Source organism: Lissotriton vulgaris, chromosome 7 (genome assembly GCF_964263255.1).
Source record: "Lissotriton vulgaris chromosome 7, aLisVul1.2, whole genome shotgun sequence".
In the NCBI taxonomy this organism is placed as follows: Eukaryota; Metazoa; Chordata; class Amphibia; order Caudata; family Salamandridae; genus Lissotriton; species Lissotriton vulgaris.
Window position 1 is genome coordinate 583,873,998 of NC_141695.1, and position 24,795 is coordinate 583,898,792.

General features: G+C 45.0%; 1 protein-coding gene across 2 annotated transcripts in view; it reads right to left on the reverse strand.

Annotated features, from left to right (window-relative positions):
- The window catches only part of MGAT5B (alpha-1,6-mannosylglycoprotein 6-beta-N-acetylglucosaminyltransferase B), a 795,006-nt gene that overhangs the window by 18,848 nt on the left and 751,363 nt on the right, over positions 1–24,795 (reverse strand). The window lies entirely within an intron of this gene.

Below are 24,795 nucleotides of genomic sequence, written 5' to 3' on the forward strand. Positions count from 1 at the left end.
ATGTACGAATAACACAGCATAGATCCCGTATTAAAAATAAAGTGGCATCAGCTCCTATGGTGGAACACTTTATCGACAAACAACATGGGGAAAACGACTTTAGATGGTCAGTTCTGTATAATGTCAACCAGCTGAAATGCCCCACTGATACAGAGAAGTTGCTACTGCATAAAGAAGCGTATTTGATTTTAAAATTCAACAGTGCCCTAACTGGATTAAATACACTGTCTGAAGTTTCGAGACTCTAATTTGAGAAACGTGCCGTTCGAATTAAAATTCGAATTGAATGACAATAATCAATGTAATGAATACAAACAATCAGAAATGGCTCTCATAACATCAAAAAAACCTCACCAAGTTTTTCTAATAGCTAATTGTGTGAGATAGATAATCAATATATAAGCGGAACTGTACGTTAAAAGATGGCCGCTTTGATAGCTGTCCGTAGACAGGCTTGAAAATGAGGTTTGAAAATTGCACGCTAAAATATGGCCGCCGTTTGCCAAACAATGCCAAACATATAAAAAACACACTAAAAGATGGCCGCGATGTCATAAGAATTGGCGGAATGACGACCGGCACACAAGAGAGACAGGTAACACGAGCGATATTAATAGGCGACTTGTGACCGAAAAATTAGATTGTCAGACTAAAATTAGTCACTGTGTATACACAGGAAACTGCTAGATACGATGACCCCAAAGTGAGGAAGCCAAATGAGCATACCGAGACGCGCAAAGCACTCAGTGCTGGATCGCGTATGAAACAAAGCAGGTACGCCCTCTCATATGTAAATAAATGTGGGTAGCAAATAAAGGGTATCGACATTTAGGTGATGGAATCTTTTGGGAATTTTCATAATTTACAGGCAGAATACGGCCAACTACTCCAATTTGAGACATGTAGCACCCCGCGCTTGGATGCGCCCACTCGAGAGCAGGTATGTCTCTTGAACTGCGAGAAGTGCAGGGAAACATTTTGAATAAAACGGAGGGGAACACATTTTAAATCACTCCGTCTTATTGATTACAGCTATTTAACAGACAACGAGAGAGATAGATAATTGATAAGGGTGCCAACACGAGGATAAAGATCCGAGGAGGTATGCTTTAACAATGCTTTTGCAAACAAGTTCCTGAGTTCACTAATGAATTGAAAACAAAGGTCCTTATGTACATAACTTACATTGTAGATAAAGACACAGACGAGGTAGTGAGAAAAACGTACAACAGTTGACCGGCGAGACGCTAGAATACAGGTAAAAGTAGCGACATAAGAGAATGGAGGAGCGAAGAGAGAAATAACTGAGAACTATAATTGAGTACTAAAACAGAATTCTTTTTGTTTTACATACACTTTGTAGATAAACAAAAGAGACAGAGCCCTGATGAGAACCCACAAAGTGATGAAATTGGGTTTGAAACGCGTCAGCATTTAAAACAGAAATGCATTAAGTTGCTGTATATTGAATGATAAATGCTTTTGTGTTTACTTTGTCCTTTGGTTAAAACTGAATCAGAGAACATTTTGTGAAAACGAATTTATTGTTGATAAAAGTCGTTGTGAAACGTGTAGTGTATATATATGTATTGTGGAATGTTGATGTATTTGTATAGTGAATTTATGTAGAAAGTGTTAAATGTGTTAATGTGGTGTGTTTTTTTCAAACAAGAAAGACCTAAAATAATGAAATAAAAATCAAAAAGGTATGAAGTGGATATACCAGACAAACTATAAAGTAATTTTGGTTTGTTTTCCTTAATTGTGAGGAGGAAAGGAATGTGAGGTTGGCAATCTCTTTTTTGTATTATTTTATCTTGTCCTTACAAGTAACTATGTTGCCATGCTCTAATAACTGTGTAACCTTTGTAACAATGTAACCTGTAACTATGATCTGATGCTCATGTAAAGCGCTCTGATACCTCCGGGTCTAGCCAGCGCTATATAAAACCTTTAAAATAAATAAAATACCTTTGATGATATGTATGTTTTTTATAAATCTGTTTTTATCTGTATATTTTAAATCAGAAGATGAATGTATTGAATAAAATATAATAGTAAAAAATGTCTTTTATTTTAACTTTTTGGTTTTGCTTGAATGTTGATGATTTGAATGGTGCATGTATGATATCTAAAGGGGCGTGTATGCTTTAAAAGGAGTCCAAGGGGATCCTGTTCTTGAAAGAAGTGTTATAATATCATCACCTATTGTTTAATTGTGGCAGGACAAACCAGCCGGAATTTAAAAGAGGAAAATAATATTTACAGTGACATGCAGATTTTGGCGCAGCAAACATTAAACTCTGCGTGTGTTTCCCCCCAAAATCGGAATAGGTGCAATGCATTGCACCTGAAGGATTTTGAATTTTAGAGGGGGTTGAAAAATTGCACCTTCCCTTCGACCCACTCATAATTGGGGCCTTATCATGCTTTCTGTCCTGCAAATGGGAACTGTAACTACGTTTATCACAATTTTACAATTTTTCTGTCTGCACAAAAAGTCCACAGTCATTAAGTACAGTAAAGTGTTTAGCATTAATCCCTCTCCAATGCACGGATTGCTACAGAGTTGGTAATTATCCTGCATGAAATGGCATTTCCTTTCTGACAGCCCAAGTTTGTCATGCTGATTTCAAGGATGCCGGGCCATCTGGCGTGGTCTGCTTTACGCAGCACATTTCACCGACTATGTATTTATCATTTGGGCCTATTCATCGCTTGTAGGCAGTGGTAAGTGCACCTTTTGCCACCTCCTGTGTGCTTAATGTATTTGTTGAGGTTTCATGTGATTATATCACACATTTGCTTTGAGAAGCCAATTAGAGACAGTCTTCGAGAACAGAGAGATTTCAGCTCTACATTCCCATACAAGTTTCGCTATTTAATTTTGTGGTTTCTGTCAAGTTTTTTCAGTGCTTGAACATTGTGGACCAAGTTTACACATAGGCGGTTAGGGAATTTCCGTCTAAAATGTGGCAGACACCTGACTCCGGCTGGAGGCATCAGAACATGGGGGCATATTAGCAAGGGCAGTATCGTCGCTTTAGCTGGACTTTTTCCCGCTAAAGTTGCGATAATTGTATCACCCTATTAGCAAGCTGTCGCTAGCAGCAGTTAGCGACAGCTTTTAGGCGATAGCGACCGGTTTGGGGCCCACTTTGCATGTCAGCAATATTTATCGATAATGACATGCAAAGTGGGCATACCCAACCTGTTAGCAACTGAAAGCAGTCGCTAACACAGCTATCGTCTATTAGCAAGGCAGGCTGTGCGATTACAAAAGTTGCGCTAAGCGTGATTATCGCCAGAACCTAATGCCTGCTCAGACCATGACTTAACCTGTATATCCAATGGGAGGTGGATATTCAGGTTAAGTCCCCATTAGCGATATTCACGCATTGAGCCGCTATCGCCGGATATTTTATCGCATTAGAGATAAACGTTGCTAATAGCACATTATCTCTGCGATAATATCCGGCGATAGGCAGCGATAAAAAAAATGCACTAAGCACATTTGGCGATAAATATCACTATTTGTTGCTAATATGCCCCATGGACTTATAACTTTAAGGAGTTATGCAAATAGGCGATAGTTGCGCCTTAACAAATCCACATGGCCTACCACCAATTCCATCAATAAACGGCAACATATTAACCTGGGAGCATATTATCAAGAACCGGCGTTAAAATTATTGCCGATTTAGCTGCAGTTTCCTGCCTCTAAAGTGGTGATAATTTTAAAGCCCTTCTTGATAATATGCCCCCAAATCCGGTAGTAGACGTGCTGTATTTTGAGCAGGAAATCTGCTAAAATAATGTTGGGTTTTTCTCTGAAAGTTCCCTCCTTTAAAAAGTGGTAGAATTGTGTAAAACAAAAAATACCGTAGCCTTTGAAAATATAATTTACACATAGGGCAAGCGTTGATATGTGCAGATGGCGTATTCAGTGACAGGAAGTGAACTTCACGTCACATGTGTTGACTTTGTGATATCCTGTGGAGTAGTAGCCCTGGACGTGGTCCCAGCATTTGTCACATGACTGCTAGTGGCTTCTTTTAGGCTCCCTCTGACACAGGGACAGCTTGAGGGGAATCGATAGGGATGTCAGCAGTGACGGCATACCTCATCATCAAAGCTATGCATGTAGTGCTTCACTTATTTATGGAAAAAACACCTGCGCCATTACCACCCACCGCGGCATTGACGGCTATGTCTATACACGGCTGATTTCCCTCAGCCGCCGTGATACAATATCCTCTGTGGAACACGCAGTCTAAATTAAGCTATTTATCTGGCAAATATACCACGGCAGAGATCCGAAAATGGGCTGTCACTTTTCACAGTAGTTGTATGAAAATGTCATCCTGTTTATATCAGTCATGCAAGCACATGTAGAACACAGCAGACACACTGTGGTAGAAATGGGATCTCTGGTTGGCTAAGGCTTGCGCCAAAGCCAGGCAGAGACCACCACTCTAGTCAGGGCAAGGGAGTTACACGCCAAAGATAACCCCTGCTCACCCCCTTGGTAGCTTGGCACGAGCAGTCAGGCTTATCCCAGTGGCCATGTATAAAGCATTTGCGCATGCACAAAGCAACAACATCCCAGGCACACTACAAAAGGAACTTCACACAAGGCTATATAAAAAAATAGCTTTCGTATTCTCAAAACACATTAGAATAGTAATCACACAATATACACTGTGCCAACTGGCACTGGGCAATATCTACAAGGGATTATTTACACCTGGCAGGGCCAACTGGACCACTGTCAGAACCATCACAAAGCCAACCTAGTAAAAGTAAAGCAGATCATAAACATACAACCAGTAACCACTGGTAATCACTGTACTTAGCATCATCCTGTAACATAAACTACATTATGCACAGTATCACATCAGGCGCGAATTACATTCTGCGCCAACCTCACCAGCATAAGCACATTATGCAACCATCTCACGAGTCTAAACACATTAGACTCTAACCTCCCAAGTATACTCACATTAGGGGCGTAAATCACACAGTGAAACATAATCTCAATAGCATAAACCATGATATGCAAAACAACCACATAATCATAAACCACCATTAGAGGTATAACACAGGGTGCGTAATCATACTACATACATTACATTTCCTAGCACCACAGCACATTAGGGCCTGGTGTCCTATAAATCTAACAATCCCCCCGGCCACCTGGCCATCTCCAAAAGGGGGGCTCAAATGGGATGTATGTCGTTACAACGCACACTTTTACAACGCATACCTTTACCACGCATTTTTTACACCGCAACATACATTACAACGCATGCCATTACAACGAATTCTTTGAAACTACCTTTACAACACATTCCACTACAACGCATAATACATTCACAACGCATACCATTACAACGCATGCCATTACATTGCATGTATAGTAAGTATTGGATAGTGTAGAGGTAAACATTACTATTCTAACTCCAGGGGGTGCAGCAGCAGGGTAAGTGTTGGATAGTGTAGGGGTAAAAATTACTATTCTAACTCCAGGGGGTGCAACAGTAGGGTAAGTATTGGATAGTGTAGGGGTAAAAATTACTATTCTAACTCCAGAGGGTGCAACAGTAGGGTAAGTATTGGATAGTGTAGGGATAAAAATTACTATTCTAACTCCAGGGGGTGCAACAGTAGGGTAAGTGTTGGATAGTGTAGGTATGCGTTGTAATGGTATGCGTTGTAATGACTGCGTTATAATGACATGCGTTGTAGTGGAATGCATTGTAGTGACATGCGTTGTAATGGTTGCGTTGTAATGGAATGCGTTGTAATGGATGTTGCTGCGTTGTAAAAGTTTTGTTGTAAAGGTATTGTGTTGTAAAAGTTGCGTTGTAAGTGTTGTTTCCCGCTCAAATGTCCTATGTCCAAGAGTCAGGGCACGCTGCCTATGCTGGGGAAGTCCAGGTGCGCTGTTGCGCAAACCTAAACGTAGCAGCTGGCACTAAGAGCTGCGCAGCTGTGAAGGGATGAGGGCGAAGGAGTGAATGTCACTCCTAACTCAGACATGACCCCCAGAGAATTGCGGCCTAAACGGTTCAGCTGCCCACTACTTGCTGGGCAGCTGTAAATATCAGATGAGGCCTTGCACCACCATGCCCTCTTATGCCAATGTGCCCCAACAATAAAAGCATGGGCCCCTCTGGGCCTTCCTAAACAATTATGGCCATTGTTGGAGCCACACGCTCAGGAAATCAATATACCCGCATGGAGCTCACAGGCTCCTGAAATAATCATGTCCAACTGGAGCAACCACAGGCCCATCTGGCCCGGGAAACAAATATGCCCCCAAGCGTTGCAGCCACCTAGGCTCTTTGAAAATAATTATGCCAAAAGTTGGAGAGTTAAATAAATGGTCCCCCCAAGTCCACCAAGGGGACTTTAAAACTAATGGTGGCCACGTTGGAGCGGCCCTCTAGCAAGTGGAGCCGTTCAGGGGACCAAAGCACTGGCATGGGCACAGGGGACAGGCACTGACAATGTGCCCTGACACCACCCCCCAATCACTGTAGACTTCAGCCCATACTCACGGGGCTGCTCTCTCCGTAGGCGCCGTCTCCTCTTTGGGGACTGCAGCCGAACTCTGTCTTTGGGGCTCCCCTCACTCATGGGCGCCCTGCTACACAATGCCTTGCTCAGGATGAGGAGTATCTTCACCCGGTCCCTCTCCTTGGACCTTTGCTACGGAGCCTGCGAGGCTCCAGACTTCCAGCTTGCGGCTGCACTTCTCCTCACGGCTCGGGGCTTTCCTCAACCACACGGGAGCTCCGCGTAGGATACATACTACCCCCAGGTGGGGTGGGCTCCCACCTGCCTTCAACATCACCCTACGTCGCCAGGTCTCCCATCCGCTCACGGGAGCACTGCACAGATTCACCACTCTGGCGCCCTTCTGGCCCGGATGCAGGCCCAGCCCTAGTCACAAGCAGGTGTGCCTGACTTCCGGTTTGCCGTGACTCGGGCCGCAGAGGTGATTGCTTCTCGGCGGCAAGAGGGGTAGGCTCCCTCGAAAGTTAAAGGACAAAGCAGGCTGGGCTCCTGCCATAAAAATATAGAAATAAGCGGCCATGTGGGGTGGGCACCCATAATTTAATAAAAATAGGAGCCCACCCACTTGTTAGACCTGGCATCTTTGGCGTGGTTTCCCCCTATCTTTGTGCCTCTACCGCCTGTATTTTTTACGCTGTGCTGGATTTCGTTTTTGCTGGTTTCGATGATTTGGACACTCTGCCACTGATGATCAGTGTCAGAGTGTAAGTGCTCCCTATGTAAATTGTTATTATGATTGAATATACACGATTGGCATATTTGTATCACCAAGAAGTCCCTAGTAAAGTGCACTTGGTGTGCCAGGGCTGGTGATGACAAATGCTACTAGTGGGCCTGCAGCACTGATTGTGCCACCCACATGAGTAGCCGTAAAATAGTGTCTCAGGCCTGCAACTGCAGTGCCTGTGTGCAGTCTGTGAACTTCCATGTCCTCCTGGTCAGTGTCCCCACTGACCAGTCCTAACCCTTCCCTTTCTGTGCACATTGGTCACCCCTATGGAAGGCCCAAGGTACCCCCTTGGGCAGGGTGCAGTGTACATGAAAGGTAGAGCATGTACTTGTGCAAGTGACATGCTCTGGTAGTGAATCACAGTCATTTTCGTTTTTTACTGCTGCAAGGCTATCTTGCTCCATAGGCTATCATGGGGGATGCTGGCTACAGTGGCTACCAGCATATCTTCCCATAGGAACAAGATGGGACATAAAAGTCTAGTACTCCTGAACTCTGAATTTAATAACACATCTTTTAGGAAAGGTTGTTTTTAAATCATGTGTTTGAGAACAGCACTTTTAAAAAGTTGCTGTTATCTTGTCTGACCGTTCTGTGTGCCTTGACCTGTTTGTGAATTGACTGTCTGGTTTGAGAGTGACAGGGGCTAGGGATTCCCCAGGAGGATGGCTGAGTCAGCCCTAGGCTGAATGACTGCATTTGCAACTTGAGTGGTGGGAGGAGATAGCACGTGGGCCTGAATAGGGCTGTGCCTACCTTCCACAATGCTGGCTCCACCTCCTGCTGGGCAGCTGACGATCCTGCCCCTCACTCTGAAAGGAAATGCGAAGCCAGGAAAACAAAGTGCTCAAGGAACACCCAGAACTGGTTCAGACCGGGCTCAGGGCCCACTTGAACAAAGAGAAAAATATGTAGGTAATTTGTGATTTGCGATTCTCAAATTGCGATATTTTGGGAATCGCAATTAGAGAATCTCAAAACGCAATGTAGGTAGGATTAGAAAAATGTTATGCGAATCCCACTTATTCCTTATTTGCGAATCGCAAATTGAGATTCGCAAATAAGGAATACCTTCTCTTTCATTCCTATGGTCTAGAAGGCCCATAGGAATGAATGGGAAGACATTCTCAATTTGCAATTCTCAATTAAAGAATTACAAATTGAGAATGCAATTTCAGGGTTGTAAGGGTGTCAATAGGACACTCTTCTGCACCCCTGAAATTAACATGTGTGCACATGTGGCCCACATACATGCCCTAAGGACATGTATGTGACGCACATGGTACTTTGAAAAATGCCAAAAAGTGCATTTTTCAAAGAAATCGCAAAATACCACCAACCTGAAGTTGGTGGTATTTTGTGATTTCTTAAGCCAAAGTTTGCACAATTTGGGTGCTTCCTACCTTGCATTTAAGGAATCGAAATTTGCGATTCCTTAAATGCAATAGCAAAATAAGGAATCGCAAATTTTGCGATTCCTTATTTTGCATGTGGGTTTTTGTGTGCTACATAGCACACTGCCCTAATTTCAGCATTTGCGAGCGCAATTAGGCTTCCTACATATGGCCGAAAGACTTTTAGGGGTATAAGTATAGGACCCCCGACAACAGAAATTTAGATCTTCCTGGAATCAAGAAGGAACCTCTGCCAAGAAGAAAGCTGAAACTGAAGAAGGAAGACTGTCCTGCTCTTGCTCTGCTGGACTGACCTGCTGTGGCTTTGCTGCCAAGGAGAGGGGAAGGACTTTGCTTTGTGCTGTGTCCCTTGTCTTGAAGGAATCTCCAAGGGCCTGAGAAGAGCTGGTTCCCTGTTCTGAAGTCCTAGGAACAAAAGGACTTCACCCCCAGCTTCCCTGAACTCTACTGGGAGAGTTCTGTCCTTCCTGGAGTGCGTGGCCCATGTGTGGTGCCTCTGGAAGTTGTGCCTGTGTTGGGGACCTGGAAACCAAGCTTTTAAAGACTTTCTGCAAGTTTTGTGGCATTGCTCGCTTGCAGAGCGCATCCCCGACAGTGCGAGGAAATTCCCGCCGCTACGAAGGCCGAGATCATCCCAGCACCTGTTGCCGCTGCCAGAGCCGTCGCATCCTTCGTTTGCGGGACGCACCAGACTGGTGCGGGAAGACTACCATCGCTGCGAGCGTCGTCACAGAGCCTGTCATCGCTGGGTGAGAACGCCGCACCGCTTGCTTGCGGACCGCACCACGTCGCTGCGAGTGTCATCGCATCGAGGAGCTGCAAGAGAGAGATCACCGCTGGTCCGCGCATCATCACCCCGGAGATCGTCGCAACTCCAAAGATCATCACATCGTGCCTTTGCAAGAGAAAACATCCTACGGAACTTACGCACCGGAATCCGTACAAGTCCGTCTTCCTCCCCAAACAGACTGGATTCGTCACAACACGCCCGCTGCTGCAGCGGGCTTGTCGCATCGCCTGCCCCGGGTCTCAGGAGCAACGCATCACTTGTTTTCCACCGCACCAGCTTCTGCTTTGGAACCTTGTCAATTTTAAAAGGTACTGTTGGCAAAATGTGACGCAGCTGTGAACTTTTCACGCACCTGTAGATTATTTTATCGCAACCTTAAGAACTCTTTTGCAACCATATTCTTAAACTGTGTATGTTGGATTTTTGTCATTTTGTCTTGTGTAGTTTAGATTAAATACCTTTATTTTTCTAAACTGTTGTGGAGTCAGTTTGTGGTGTTTTCACTGTGTTACTGTGAGTGTTGGTACAAATACTTGACACATTGCTTTTGGATAAGCCAGACTGCTTGTGCCAAGCTACCAAGGGGGTGAGCAGAGGTTATCTAAAGAGTGTTTCCTCCTTACCCTGACTAGAAGCAAGGGTCCCTTTTTGGGCAGTGGTATCTACCTCTGCCAACTAGAGACCCCTAGTTCTAACACTGCCACAGGCCACAAGGTGGGGAAATCTCTACGCTGGGGGTTCCCTCTAAGAGGAGCGCAGCCCAGCGCTGCAGGGAGACAGAGCCCCCAGAAAATAGAATAAAGCGCTCACAAAGCACTGGGTGCCACCAGGGTCCTGGAACCAAAAAGCACAGAAAAGGGTCCCAACAGAGGTCCTCCAGGTCCAGGGACAAGGCAGTGCCCAGGGAGGCAAGCCCTCATGGCAGCCCCCCTGGGCCTCAGCAGCAGCACGCCCCTGGCAGGAACAGCAACCAAGAACTGAACAATTACATGGGGTCACAGCCCCTTCTTTTATACACCCATTTCCCTTTGTGACACAGCAGGTGGGGAAAAACCAGACGCAACTGGTTTTGGGGGACCTTTGGAGCACTTTGTTGTGCTCAGCTCCGCTCTCCCTTGTCAGGTGGGGGCTAGGTTCTCAGACACACTACAGGGGGCAGAGCCAGCATTGTGGAAGTAAGGCAAAGCCCTATTCAGGTCCCAGGTGCAACTCCTCCCTCCCATCTACCAGCACATCTCCCTATTCACCACCGGGCAGGCCCATCCTGGCTCCAGGAGCCACCCACATCATCAAGCACCTGTCAATCACACACCAGACATGCATTTCACATCAGGCAGGCAGACACACAGTACACAGAAATGGCAACTTCTAAAAGTGGCACTTCTCCACCAGTCACCATAAATCTGTGCACACCATTGCGCAGCATTTATTTTCACGAGTTCGCACATACTAAACTCGCCCCTGCACTCCTCTCATATCAGGAACTACTAGGGACACACATAGCCCCCATGCATTCCCATGGAAGGGCAGGCCAGTCTCACCACACATACACAGAGAGCGCACACACATTACACTGGACCACAGTGCTAAAGTGTGCAGAGGCCTAAAATCACCAACACCAGGTTACAGAAACAGGCTAGCAGAATGCAAAGAAGTTTCGGGATGAACTTGCCAAAAGGACCAAGTCCAACACACCGACACAGATTGATGGGGAAAGTATAGAACTGTAATACATGAATGGAGTGTGAGAAGTTGCTGCAGCATAATTGACAATGTGAATATTGCAACATAAACAATGAATGCAACAATAACTATACTAATATGGCGATTATTGTGCCATGCTATAGCCAATGACTTGAGTGATTGTTGCATCAGCCCAGGGGAACTAGAAGCTTACTCACGGCACGCTAAAATCGGAATGGGTGATTACTGCAAAGTAAAACAAGAATGGGAAACTACTGCAGCATAACTAATGCATGCAATGATTAAAGCACCCTAATTAAAGTACGCGGGTTAGTACAGGATCTTACCTCATGAATGGGATGGTTACTCCCCGTAACTAATTATTGTCCTATAACTAATTCATTAAGGCATTAGTAGACATTGACAAATAGATGGGGTTAATACTGTAACTCAAGTGGTGAATGAAAACTGCCTTATAACATAACTTGGGCAATTGCGTCACTCAAAAATATGGGTGATTATTTCCTTATAACTTACTAGCAGAGTGAAAACTGCATATATGGTCTTATTACCGCCCCTTACAATGAGGCCCTGGAAAAAACGGGCAATGGGGTCTAAAGACTAAGGGTGTTCAAAATTGTCATAACTTGCTGTGCATAATTACATGAAATATCAAAATAAATTACACAAAATTACATGTAATTATGCAAATGCACACATGGCATTTAAGGCTATATTGTAGAGTAAAATGCACCCTTGTGTCCATTTTGGACGCATTTTATTCTAAAAAAGATAGCACCACAGCACAAGTAACGTGAATGTCATCCACTCACATTCTGGTCATTTGTTTTGGTTTCATGCGATAATGTGGCCACAAACGCAGCATAGTTATGCGAGGAGCTGTAATGGCATAATTTTTCACAACTGGCATAATGCAAGATTACGCAAATCATGTCAGAATACATTACATTTAACTTGGGCCCAGAAAAGACATGGACTAAAAAATCCATGTATGCTTGTTGTATATAGTAGGGCAGTTTCCTAGAGACAAAGCACTACAGGAGAAACCCCTGGTATTACTGTCAGCTCCCATTATTGAAACAGACTATTATTTGGATTGAAGGACCTCTTACATGGTATCTCTTAAACTATATTTCCTAAGATGCCACGGAGCACTTCAATTGGACTGGTACACTATTTAAGCCAGGTGATGAATCTAGAATCTCATTTGCATCCCTTGGCATCAGTTCCTTTGAGGGACCTGATTAGAGCATTGCATCTGAAGATGCCTGGAAGACAGGCTGGAAACCCACACAGGATGAAGTTATACTAGTGAAGGACCCTTCCTGCGCATGGCGTGAAAGCCTTCTTGTGCTTGGTCGTGACCCTTCGTTTGCATGATGAAGGATACTTCATATGCATGGTGATTAACTTTACCTGTGCATGGTGGGGATCTATCTTGTGCATGGTGAGGAACTCTACCTGTACATAGTGGGGATACTTCTTGTGCATGGTAAGGAGCTCTACCTGTGCATGGTGGGGATACTTCTTGTGCATGGTGAGGAACTTTACCGGTACATAGTGGGGATACGTCTTGAGCATGGTGAGGAACTCTACCTGTGCATGTTAGTGCTCCTTCATGTGCATGGTGAAGAACTCTACCTGTGCATGACCTGGATACTTCTTGTGCATGGTGAAGAACTCTACCTGTGCATGGTGGGGATACTTCTTGTGCATGGTAAGGAGCTCTACCTGTGCATGGTGGGGATACGTCTTGTGCATGGTGAGGAACTCTACCTGTGCATGTTGGCGATCCTACATGTGCATGATGAAGAACTGTACCTGTGCATTGTGGGGATACTTCTTGTGCATGGTGAAGAACTCTACCTGTGCATGGTGGGGATACTTCTTGTACATGGTGAGGAGCTCTACCTGTGCATGGTGGGGATACTTCTTGTGCATGGTGAGGAACTCTACCTGTACATAGTGGGGATACGTCTTGAGCATGGTGAGGAACTCTACCTGTGCATGTTGGTGATCCTTCATGTGCATGGTGAAGAACTCTACTTGTGCATGGTGGGGATACTTCCTGTGCATGGTGAAGAACTCTACCTGTGCATGGTGGGGATACTTCTTGTGCATGGTAAGGAGCTCTACCTGTGCATGGTGGGGATACTTCTTGTGCATGGTGAGGAACTCTACCTGTGCATTTTGGCGATCCTACATGTGCATGATGAAGAACTCCACCTGTGCATTGTGGGGCTACTTCTTGTGCATGGTGAGGAACTCTACCTGTGCATGGTGGGGATACTTCTTGTGCATGGTGAAGAACTCTACCTGTGCATGGTGGGGATACTTCTTGTGCATGGTAAGGAGCTCTACCTGTGCATGGTGGGGATACTTCTTGTGCATGGTGAGGAACTCTACCTGTGCATTTTGGCGATCCTACATATGCATGATGAAGAACTCTACCTGTGCATTGTGGGGATACTTCTTGTGCATGGTGAGGAACTCTACCTGTACATGGTGGGGATACTTCTTGTGCATAGTGAGGAACTCTACCTGTGCATGGTGGGGATACTTCTTGTGCATGGTGAGGAACGCTACCTGTGCATGTTGGCGATCCTTTGTGTGCATGGTGAGGAACTCTACCTGTACATGGAGGGGATACTTCTTGTGAATGGTGAGGAATTCTACCTATACATGGTGAGGATACTTCTTGTGCATGGTGAAGAACTCTACCTGTACATGGTGGGGATACTTCTTGTGCATGGTGAGGAACTCTACCTGTGCATGTTGGTGATCCTACATGTGCATGGTGAGGAACTCTACCTGTGCATGGTGGGGATACTTCTTGTGCATTGTAATGAGCTCTACCTGTGCATGGTGGGGATACTTCTTGTGCATGGTGAGGAACTCTATCTGTACATGGTGGGGATACTTCTTGTGCATGGTGAGGAACTCTACCTGTGCATGTTGGCGATCCTACATGTGCATGGTGAGGAACTCTACCTGTGCATGGTGGGGATACTTCTTGTGCATGGTAAGGAGCTCTACCTGTGCATGGTGGGGATACCTCTTGTGCATGGTGAGGAACTCTACCTGTGCATGTTGGCGATCCTAAATGTGCATGATGAAGAACTCTACCTGTGCATTGTGGGGATACTTCTTGCGCATGGTGAGGAACTCTACCTGTACATGGTGGGGATACTTCTTGTGCATAGTGAGGAACTCTACCTGTACATGGTGGGGATACTTCTTGTGAATGGTGAGGAACTCTACCTGTACATGGTGGGGATACTTCTTGTGCATGGTGAGGAACTCTACCTGTGCATTTTGGCGATCCTACATGTGCATGATGAAGAACTCTACCTGTGCATTGTGGGGATACTTCTTGTGCATGGTGAGGAACTCTACCAGTGCATGGTGGGGATACTTCTTGTGCATGGTGAAGAACTCTACCTGTGCATGTTGGCGATCCTTCATGTGCATGGTGTGGAACTCTACCTGTACATGGTGGGGATATTTATTCTGCATTGTGAGGAACTCTACCTGTGCATGGTGAGGATACTTCTTGTGCATGGTGGGAACTCCACCTGTTTATGGTGGGGCTACTTCTTGTGCTGGGTGAGGAACTCTACCCGAACATGGTGGGGATACTTCTTGTGCATGGTGAGGAAGTCTACCTGTGCATGTTGGCTATCCTATATGTGCATGGTGAAGAACTCTACCTGTGCATGGTCGGGATACTTCTTGTGCATGGTGAGGAACTCTACCTGTGCATGTTGGCGATCCTTCATGTGCATGGTGAGGATCTCTACCTGTACGTGGTGGGGATACTACTTGTGCATGGAGAGGAACGCTACCTGTGCATGTTGGCGATCCTTCATGTGCATGGTGAGGAACTCTACTTGTGCATGGTGGGGATACTTCTTGTGCATCGTGAGGAACTCTACCTGTGCATGTTGGCGATCCTTCATGTGCATGGTGAGGATCTCTACCTGTACGTGGTGGGGATACTACTTGTGCATGGAGAGGAACGCTACCTGTGCATGTTGGCGATCCTTCATGTGAATGGTGAGGAACTCTACTTGTACATGGTGGGGATACTTCTTGTGCATGGTGAAGAACTCTACCTGTACATGGTGGTGATACTTCTTGTGAATGGTGAGGAACTCTACCGGTACATGGTGGGGATACTTCTTGTGCATGGTGAGGAACTCTACCTGTGCATGGTGGGGATACTGCTTGTGCATGGGGAGTAACTCTACCTGTGCATGGTGGGGCTACTTCTCGTGCATGGTGAGGAACTCTGTGCATGATGGGGATACTTCTTGTGCATGGTGAGTAACCCTACGTGTGCATGGTGGGGCTACTTCTCGTGCATGGTGAGGAACTCTACGTGTGCATGGTGGGGCTACTTCTCGTGCATGGTGAGGAACTCTACCTGTGCATGGTGGGGCTACTTCTCGTGCATGGTGAGGAGCTCTACCTGTGCATGGTGGGGATACTTCTTGTGCATGGTAAGGAGCTCTACCTGTGCATGGTGGGGATACTTCTTGTGCATGGTGAGGAACTCTACCTGTGCATGTTGGCGATCCTACATGTGCATGATGAAGAACTCTACCTGTGCATGGTGGGTATATGTCTTGTGCATGATGAGGAACCCTTCCAGTGCATGGTGAGGGACCCTTCCTGTGCATGGTGGGGATACGTCTTGTGCATGGTGAGGAACCCTTCCAGTGCATGGTGAGGGACCCTTCCTGTGCATGGTGGGGATACGTCTTGTGCATGATGAGGAACCCTTCCAGTGCATGGTGAGGGACCCTTCCTGTGCATGGTGGGGATACGTCTTGTGCATGATGAGGAACCCTTCCAGTGCATGGTGAGGGACCCTTCCAGTGCATGGTGAGGGACCCTTCCAGTGCATGGTGAGGGACCCTTCCAGTGCATGGTGGGGATACGTCTTGTGCATGATGAGGAACCCTTCCAGTGCATGGTGAGGGACCCTTCCTGTGCATGTTGGGGATACGTCTTGTGCATGGTGAGTGGCCCTTGCTGTTCATGGTGAGGAACCCTTCCTATGCATGGTGACGAACCCTTCCTGTGCATGGTGAGGGGCCCTTCCCGAGTCTGAAGATGACCCTTTCTGTGCCGTGTGAGACCCTTTCTGTGGGCTGTTGAACACCTTTGTTTTGCTTGGTCAGGGGACGTTTCCACTGCTTTGTGAGGGACGCTTCCTCTGCCTGGTGAGGGGCCCTTCCCATGCATGGTGAGGACACCTACTTTGCATGGTGAGGGACTCTTCTGCGTAGTGAGAAGGCTTTTCTGTGCATGGCGAGGGACTTTCTTATGCACTGTCAGGGATCCTCCATATGCTTTGTGATGGACACTTCCTGTGCATGGTGGTGGCCCAATCGTGCATGGCTTGCACCTTTCACACAGATAGTGAGGGGCCCATCCTTTGTCTTGTGAGCGACCCTTTCTGTGCCTTGTGAATGTCCTTTCTTCTGCATTGTCAGCAACACTTCCTGTACATGTGGGGGGGGGGGCTTACAGTGCACTGCGAGGGACCCTTCCTTTGCATAGGTGAGGCCTTTCCCTGCCTGGTGAGGACCCACATTGTGCATGGCGGGGACCTATCTCGTGCATGATGAGGGGACCCTTCACTACCTGGTGAGGGGTTTACCTATGCGGGGTGAGGACCATTCCTATCCATTGTCAAGGTCCCTTCCTGTGCTTTCCGAAGGGCATTTTCTGTGCATGTCGGTGGCCCATTCTGTACATGGCCCGGCCCTTCCTGTTTGTATGGTGAGTGGCCCCCACTGTGCCTTTTAAGGGGCCCTTCCTGGGCCTTATGAAGGTCCATCTTGCCCATTGTCAGCAACCCTTCCTGTACATGGTAGGGGCCTTCCTGTGCAAGGTGGAGGATCCCTCTTGTGCACTGTCACAGACTTTTCCTGCGACTGGCGAAGGACCCTTCCTAAGGATGGAGGAAGCCCTTCGCGTGCATGGTGAGGGCTGGCGAGGAACGTGAAAAGGGGGTGTTGGTAATTGAGCCAACTGCTCTCTGCAAGCTGACAGGTTACAGTCCATAACTCTAACAACAAAAGAGAAGCTACAGGACTCCCGGTGCATGGGGACATTGTAAAAAGCCATGAGTGGCTCAAGCTGTCACATAAACCGAAGCTAGTGACAGCCACGCTACTCAGTGTCCTTACTTGAAGTAGCAGAACGGGGGAAGATACAAAAAAAAAACAATCTCCCCGCATCTCTCCCCCGTTGTGCTCTTCCAGGAAACACCCAGGCTCCCGCACAGCTAATCACAATGCTGCAATGCAGCATTGTGATTGGTAAGCACCCAGTGTTGTGATTGGTCTGAGCTCGGTGGTTCTACACTCAGACAGGGTCTGGGGGCCTAGGCATGTTCCCCATAGGAGAACATGCAAAGTGCAAATGACACTTTAGCCGGCCCGAGATGGCCGGCCAAAGCGCCATGCCCACTTCAGAGTGCAGCACCCACTGCTCCTCCATGACGTCAGGGGAGCCAAACTCCATGGACGGTACTAAAAATAAAATGATAATAGCTTCAGTCTTTCTCATTTTCTTTTTTCTTTTACACTGCTCCGTGGGCAGAGGGGTGGTGTTCCTCGTCTTAGCGGGGGAGCTGCCACTGCTGAAACTACACGTAGACTTGTAGAACACAGTAGCAAGGGTTGCTAGCGTGGAAAAGTTGAAAAAAGGTGCCCAGAACGAAGACATTTTCTGTAAATCTTACCATGCAGCAAAATATTCTACCGAGGTAACATTCATAAATAAATAAATCAAGAAATTATTTAGTGGGAATCCCGAATTTTTGATAAGATACTTCATTTAATGTCCCAAGACACCATGGCACTACATCTACTGAATGAAGATGTGCTCTTATTTAAACAGGATAGGAAATGATAGAATAGGAGAAGGTTTGCTTTCCAGCTGACCAAGACACCAGCGATCCAGGCTCCAGGGAAGATGACAAATTGGTCTAGAAATACTCAATGCCCCATGTCATGGATCTCTCCAAATTTAGTGCGGACTTGACTTCTACTCTTCAGAAATGTTATATTGAAAAATACGGCGGCTAAGGAATGAACTCTATCCCTCTATTATTTATATCCTCTTTGGACCATTCTCCAGGTACCGTCTTCTCTCTTCCCCGGATAAGTTGCCAATACCATAGGACTGTGCTCAGATGGTGCTTCCCTGAACAGTTGTGGGATGAGGTTATGGCGAAAACGTGAGGATTGGAGCATGCACACAGGCTGCAAGGGCCACAAAGAAAACTTCATCCCAGCAGCGGAGTGGAACAACACCTGCAGACACTGCTCCAGCCTGCTAGTAGAAAAATGCTGCATTACGAAATTTAACAACTTCTGAAACAGCACTTCCCGTCTCTATCCGCGAGCTCATGAATATGTCCTAGGCCCAATTAATGCTTTTACCTAATCGTTCCCTAATATTATTATTTAATCACAAACCCTAACATGTTTCTCTATTGTTGGAGCTAATCAGAGAATCCAACAGCAAGCGCTCAAATATAGCCATGTTTAGTTTTGGGGCTCACTTAAAGTCCTTTATATTTAACATCAGTTAACGTGCTCTAGAAGGGCACTAAAAGATTCCTATAGGAGATCCTGACCTGACAAGTATTTGCTCACTGCTGAGTTTAAGTGCAGCTGCCAGCCGTTCATATTCCGGCTATTGACAGCCTTAGCTGCCTGTTTGCCAGGCCTATTGTTTCCAATACACGTCAAGTGCACTTTGTGTCAGCCCTTGCTCATGATTGGATAGCGTTATAGTCTATTTCACTTCCCAGCCCTGAATCAATGGCTTTCCTCTCTATCCACGTGTCTGGACTGTCTCACCCTGGATTGTTTCTGTCTCCCATGGTTATCATGACTGTATGAGTTGTACTGCTTAGGTGAAGCTGCTGTTCTGTTTTGACCCAATAAAGCTTGGGGTTTAACTGTTCCTATGAGTGCTGGTAAACTTTTTTACCCGGAGATTTAAATATATATAATATACACAAAAAGATAGATAGATAGATAGATAGATAGATAGATAGATAGATAGATAGATAGATAGATAGATAGATAGATAGATAGATAGATAGATAGATAGATAGATAGATAGATAGATAGATAGATAGATAGATAGATAGATAGATAGATAGATAGATAGATAGATAGATAGATAGATAGATAGATAGATAGATAGATAGATTGTTTGAATATGTGTTTATGGGAGGGTCTGGTAGCTGCAAATTTTTTGCAGGAACACTCCTGTTTTAAAATGCAACCTTGCACACATTTCATATTTAAAAAACAAAATGTAGTGGTCCAACATTTGTGAATGCCATCTGGGACCAGTAAATGTAAAAAATAAATAAATAAATAAACAGCAGGAGCAACACAGAGACACCCACATACTAAGATGTACGCGTGAGTCACAATACATGCACGTACACGTGTCATGATGAATGGCGCCACTTTGGGATGAGCTTCCTTTAATCAGAAACACATTTGAAGATTGCTGGTCATGCATGTGCAGTTGTCTTGATGCATTCATTCACATCCCGCTGGAAACCAACATTTAAAGCTATTTAAAGCCACGACCTATTAGCTCTCCCAGTGTTTGTTACAATTGGTTCCGGGGTCACATGAAACCCAATTGCAGCACGCAGGATAGACGCCCCAATCCAACATGTATTTGACTTTCATCATTTGAAGAACTTATCTCTAGGAAAGGGCAGTCAGCCACCTTCGTTGGAACATCCGTTTGAACAACCTTGGCCTGAAGGTGGCTGAAGGGAGCGAGTATCATTCCCCATCAATACTTTCACAGTGCTGTGCAGTCCATTGTACTCCAGCACATTCATGGAGTTGTATACTTAATCTTCGTCAAATGGCCTTGAGCCCTCTAAAGGCAGCTCTTCATTCAGCTGTGCATCATTGTCAGACCACAAGGTACTGTGATTAGATCTCCCCCTTTCTTTCTGAGATTATTTGACCTTCTGTACGGTCCCCATTGCCTTGCTGGCTCTAATAAAAGCAGCCGACGCGTGATGCTGGTTCCAAATTAACACTCATAGAAAAACAAGCTGTACAGCACCCACAAATATGTTTCAGAAGTCCAATAAACCAAAAAATCAACAAGTCAGAACTTGTTGTATGTGATCACCTATCAAAAAGACCTTTGAGTTATTTGTCAATTGCTACCACCTCCGACACTGTTTAGGAAAGACCTTTCTTTTTATGTTTCTATGAGTCTGATTGGTTTAAGTTAGCTGGCTATAGGGTTGCTTTGAGTCAGTGCCAGCATTTTTTGTTGTGTATTTATTGTGTTATTTATTTGAGTTAGACCCTGATTGCGACCTTGGCGGTCGGACTGCCAGGCTGCAGCATTGGTGGTTGGGAGAATGCCGCCAAGCCGGCGGCATCCCAACCTGTGCAGTTTCAGTTTATCGCCGGGCCAGCTGTGGTCTTGCAGCGGTGGCATGCTTTGGCTCACAGACTGAGCCTGAAGGCAATGCCGCTGCACTGCAGCAGTCGCACTGTCGTGCGCACACTGTTGGCATGCACCATGCTGTGCATGGCACACCGCGCGCACACAACAGTGCAGGCATAGGGGACACAATATGTGCCCACAGCCACAATGCTCAATGGGCTAAAATGCACTGGAGCCCTTTTGGGGCCCCTTCTGTGCCTTTCTACCAATCTTTTCACGGCGGGCACCCCGCCATGAAAAGGTTGGTGAAAACACACTGGGGAATAGACACAGCCATGCTGGCATTGGCACTGCCTCCATTCCCCACCACTATCTCCACTGCTGGATCCAGGATCCTGGCAGTGGTGGTGGTCTTCTGTTGTAAACTGGTGTTATGACCGGGGAGGAGACGACGGTTAGACCGCCACGGCGGGGACGGTGGTCTTTGTACCACAGTACTCAGGGCCTTAGTGTTTTTCATATTGCAAATGAGTTTGCCATTTTTTTATGTTTTACAGTAAAATATATGGTTTTATAAGTAATCCCAGTTCTGTAACTGTCTGCTCGTTTGTTTACCCTTCTGTTCTGATCTCTTGTCTACTATTTTCATCTGACTGGCACACAATTATTGTTGGATGACCTCAACTAAAACAATCTCGTTATGACGTATGGTTTAGCAGACTTTTAAAAATAGTTAATTTGTACTCTGAAATACTTTATGTAGATGGGTAAAAGACAGCTAAGAGCTTTGGTATGCAGACCGCCCTCAAAATATCCCAAGGCAGGTAGTCAAGGAATGCACGAGTCTAGATATGTACAAATGGTACGCCTCATGGCTTTAAGTGGGCCTGGTTCCTCTGCGACTCAGACCCATTGGTAATTAAAAACAGACATTGAAATGAGGCCCTATTGAACCCTGTGTTCATGCCCTTAACTTCAGTAGCAAAACACCAATTTCTGAGCAATGAATGTAATAAAAAGTGACAGTATTCGAAGTACGCAGTTTAGTACCTCTTTATATTTCATTTGTGTTACTTAATCTAATATTCCATAAGAGTATTAGCTATTTCCAGGATGATGTGTTTCACCCAATGTAGTTTTGTGTGTTTAACCCCCACCCCTTGTTACAGACTACACCCTTTTAGAGACCCCCTTAATTTTGATCCCACTTAAAGTCCTGGTATCCCCTAAGATCACTTTAAAAGGAACATGAGCGTTCATACGTTAAATCGAGTCACCTATTTACTAGATTGCTGTTGTTTTATTCCTTCATATATACATATATATAGTACACTAGAAATGAATGAGCAAAACAGCAGCCATCTAGTAAATAAGTGACTCAATATATATATATCAAAACAAAATCCTTTCAGGCATAGAGTGGCGCATAAATTATGTGAAAAGAGAAGCAGAGAACTCTGGGTAGTTCTCAAGTTTCGGTGGAAAGCAGCTCCAGTATAGTGCACTCTCAACAGCAGTGACACCCTAAATTTGCTCACCTCAAATGCCTGCTTTTCTATCAAACTCTTTAAGCGAAGGCCTGAAAATTGATAGTCGCCCATTTGAATCGGCAGGGTTGGCATGTATGATAAGGTAACTATAACACGCACCCCTGCCATGGACAGTTTTCTCATCCATATTCTCACTGCAAATGCTGCAGTGATATTATCTTTGATGTCATAGAAGATGTCAATAGTGATTTAATCTGTGTGATAATTAAAAGTGCATGGTGTGGGCACAAGTTATAGTGACCTTAGGGCACAAGTTATAGTAAAGAAAGACTATTGTCATCGTTGTCTGCCTTTAGAAAAAATATGTGTTGACAGGTCCACCATGACGATGTGACATGAAAACCTGTTTTCACTGTTTTATTTTTCACATAGCGGCTTGCATTCAGGAACCACTTCATAGAAAAGACCCACACAATGGGTCAAAACTCTAGATGTGAACAGCCAGCAGTAAAGTAACCAGCCTCCTGCCCTCTTATTATATCTTTAGTAAGTAAAATTGTGTGACTCGCTGATAGCCCAGGGAAATGTGTTAGGCCAACTTTTCAGGTAAAATAAAGTGCTTTTTAAATGTCATGTTTGGATTGAGATACTGCTCCATGGGTGATTCCACTTGTAAATGATAACTGCAAAGTGATGTTTCATAGAATATTTAAAGGGAATGATTTGCTTAGCTCGTTGACAATGAGCTGACGGACATCAAGTTGAGAAACAGTGAAATCCTAGCATATTTGTTTAATTTTAACGCACTTGTGCTGGAAACTAACTGGTTGGGGCTAGCATACTGTGAATTTAATTATACAGGGTTGAAGGACAACTTCAAGGATATGATAACAAATGCAAATTCTAATCCAGGCTGTTGCAGATAAAATACTAACTTTGTTTTGTAATTTCGCCTGAGTGAACAAATGGGTGAGAATCAGAATGATGTAATAATAACAGTGTTTATTCAATCAGAAAAGGCAGGTGATTAGATTGCGGCAAAAGGACCAGGAGAAGCCTTTTCTAGATCAATGCATATAGGACACAAGGGTCTGATAATCAAAGAAGAAACAAAGGCACACAACATTTATTTGTTGATTGAGGTTAGGCCAGTTTGGGGTCTATTCTCTGGATGCCAGGACTTTCTTTGGCTACTGAGCACTATCCATGGTGGGTTATATCAGCTAACACTGATGTCTCCCAATACCAGAAGAACTTGATAGAGCTGTGCAAATTTTTTAATTGTGCCCACTTCTTTGAGCAAATTGGGGCAATTTTGTACGTTATGAAGAAGCACAAAGTTCCCTGAATTTCCCTGAAGCGACATAGGCCAAATTTTCCAGAAGTCTCAATGTCTATGTACACCCAGCAATGGATTGTAAATTTTTATTTTCCACTCAGTGCTGGGTGGTAGGAATTTTGTGGATTCCTGCAGATTCCGGATCTTTCCATCACAGAAATGTAAGGAAAATACCTGATTTCTGGCAAAGTCTGAGGATTGCAGGGCACTATGGGCGAACAAATCTCTTGGGATCAACGCAAGTCACCCCATCCTGGTTTCCCTTTGGTGTCTAGTTTTGAAAATGATACAGTTTTGCTAGGTTTCCCTAGGATGGCGTCTGAGCTAGGGCCCAAAATCCAATGCCCCCACTTTTCAAAATATGGACCAGTTTTTTGAGTGAAAAATGTGATGTATCCATGTTGGGTTTTGGGGAGTGTCCTCTTGTGGGCACTAGGCCTACCCACACAAGTAAGGTACCATTTTTATTGATAGACTTAGGATACTGCTTGGGGAAGGAAGTTTGTGGCTACCTGCAGATTCCAGAACTTTTCATCACAGAAATGTGAGAAAATGTGTTTACTTTAGTCAAAGTTTGAGGTTCACAACGGATTCTGGGTAAACAACCTTCAGTTAGCCACACAAGTCACCCCATCCTGGATTCCCCTAGGTGTCTAGTTTTATAAATTGTGCAGTTTTTTAGGATTCCGTACATGTTTGCTGCGATAGGGACCAAAATCCACAGCTACTCACTTTGCAAAAAACTGGTCAGTTTTGAGTGCAAAAATGTGATATATCCATGTTGTGCTTTGGGACGGTTAGTGTAGCAGGAACTAGGCCTATTCACAAAAGTAAGGTGCAATTTTTATCAGAAGACATCTGGGAGCATAGGATATCAGTTATTACCAATTGGATTTCACAGCAATTGTGTGTTCCTAAGGTGAGCCAGTGTGCAAGAAAGAAGACATTTTGGAAAATCATATGCTAGAACGGGCACCCACAAATTCACAGATGTACAGATAACCACTGCTCCTAAACTCCACTGTGCCCGTTTCATAAATGCATAGGCTTCCTAGATACCCATGTTTCACTCTACACATTTCCTCATATAAATTTGTCTATACTTAGTCACAATGAAAAACCATTCTAAGGTGAACCTCAGTTGTTGCCTCTGGGTACCCTGGTTTCTAGGCAAATGTACAAATCCTATATATTACCACCAGCGGAAGGACATAGAGGGCATATTTTATATTGCTTTTGAAAACCAGCCATTGTGCCACAAAGTTATAAATGAAAACATT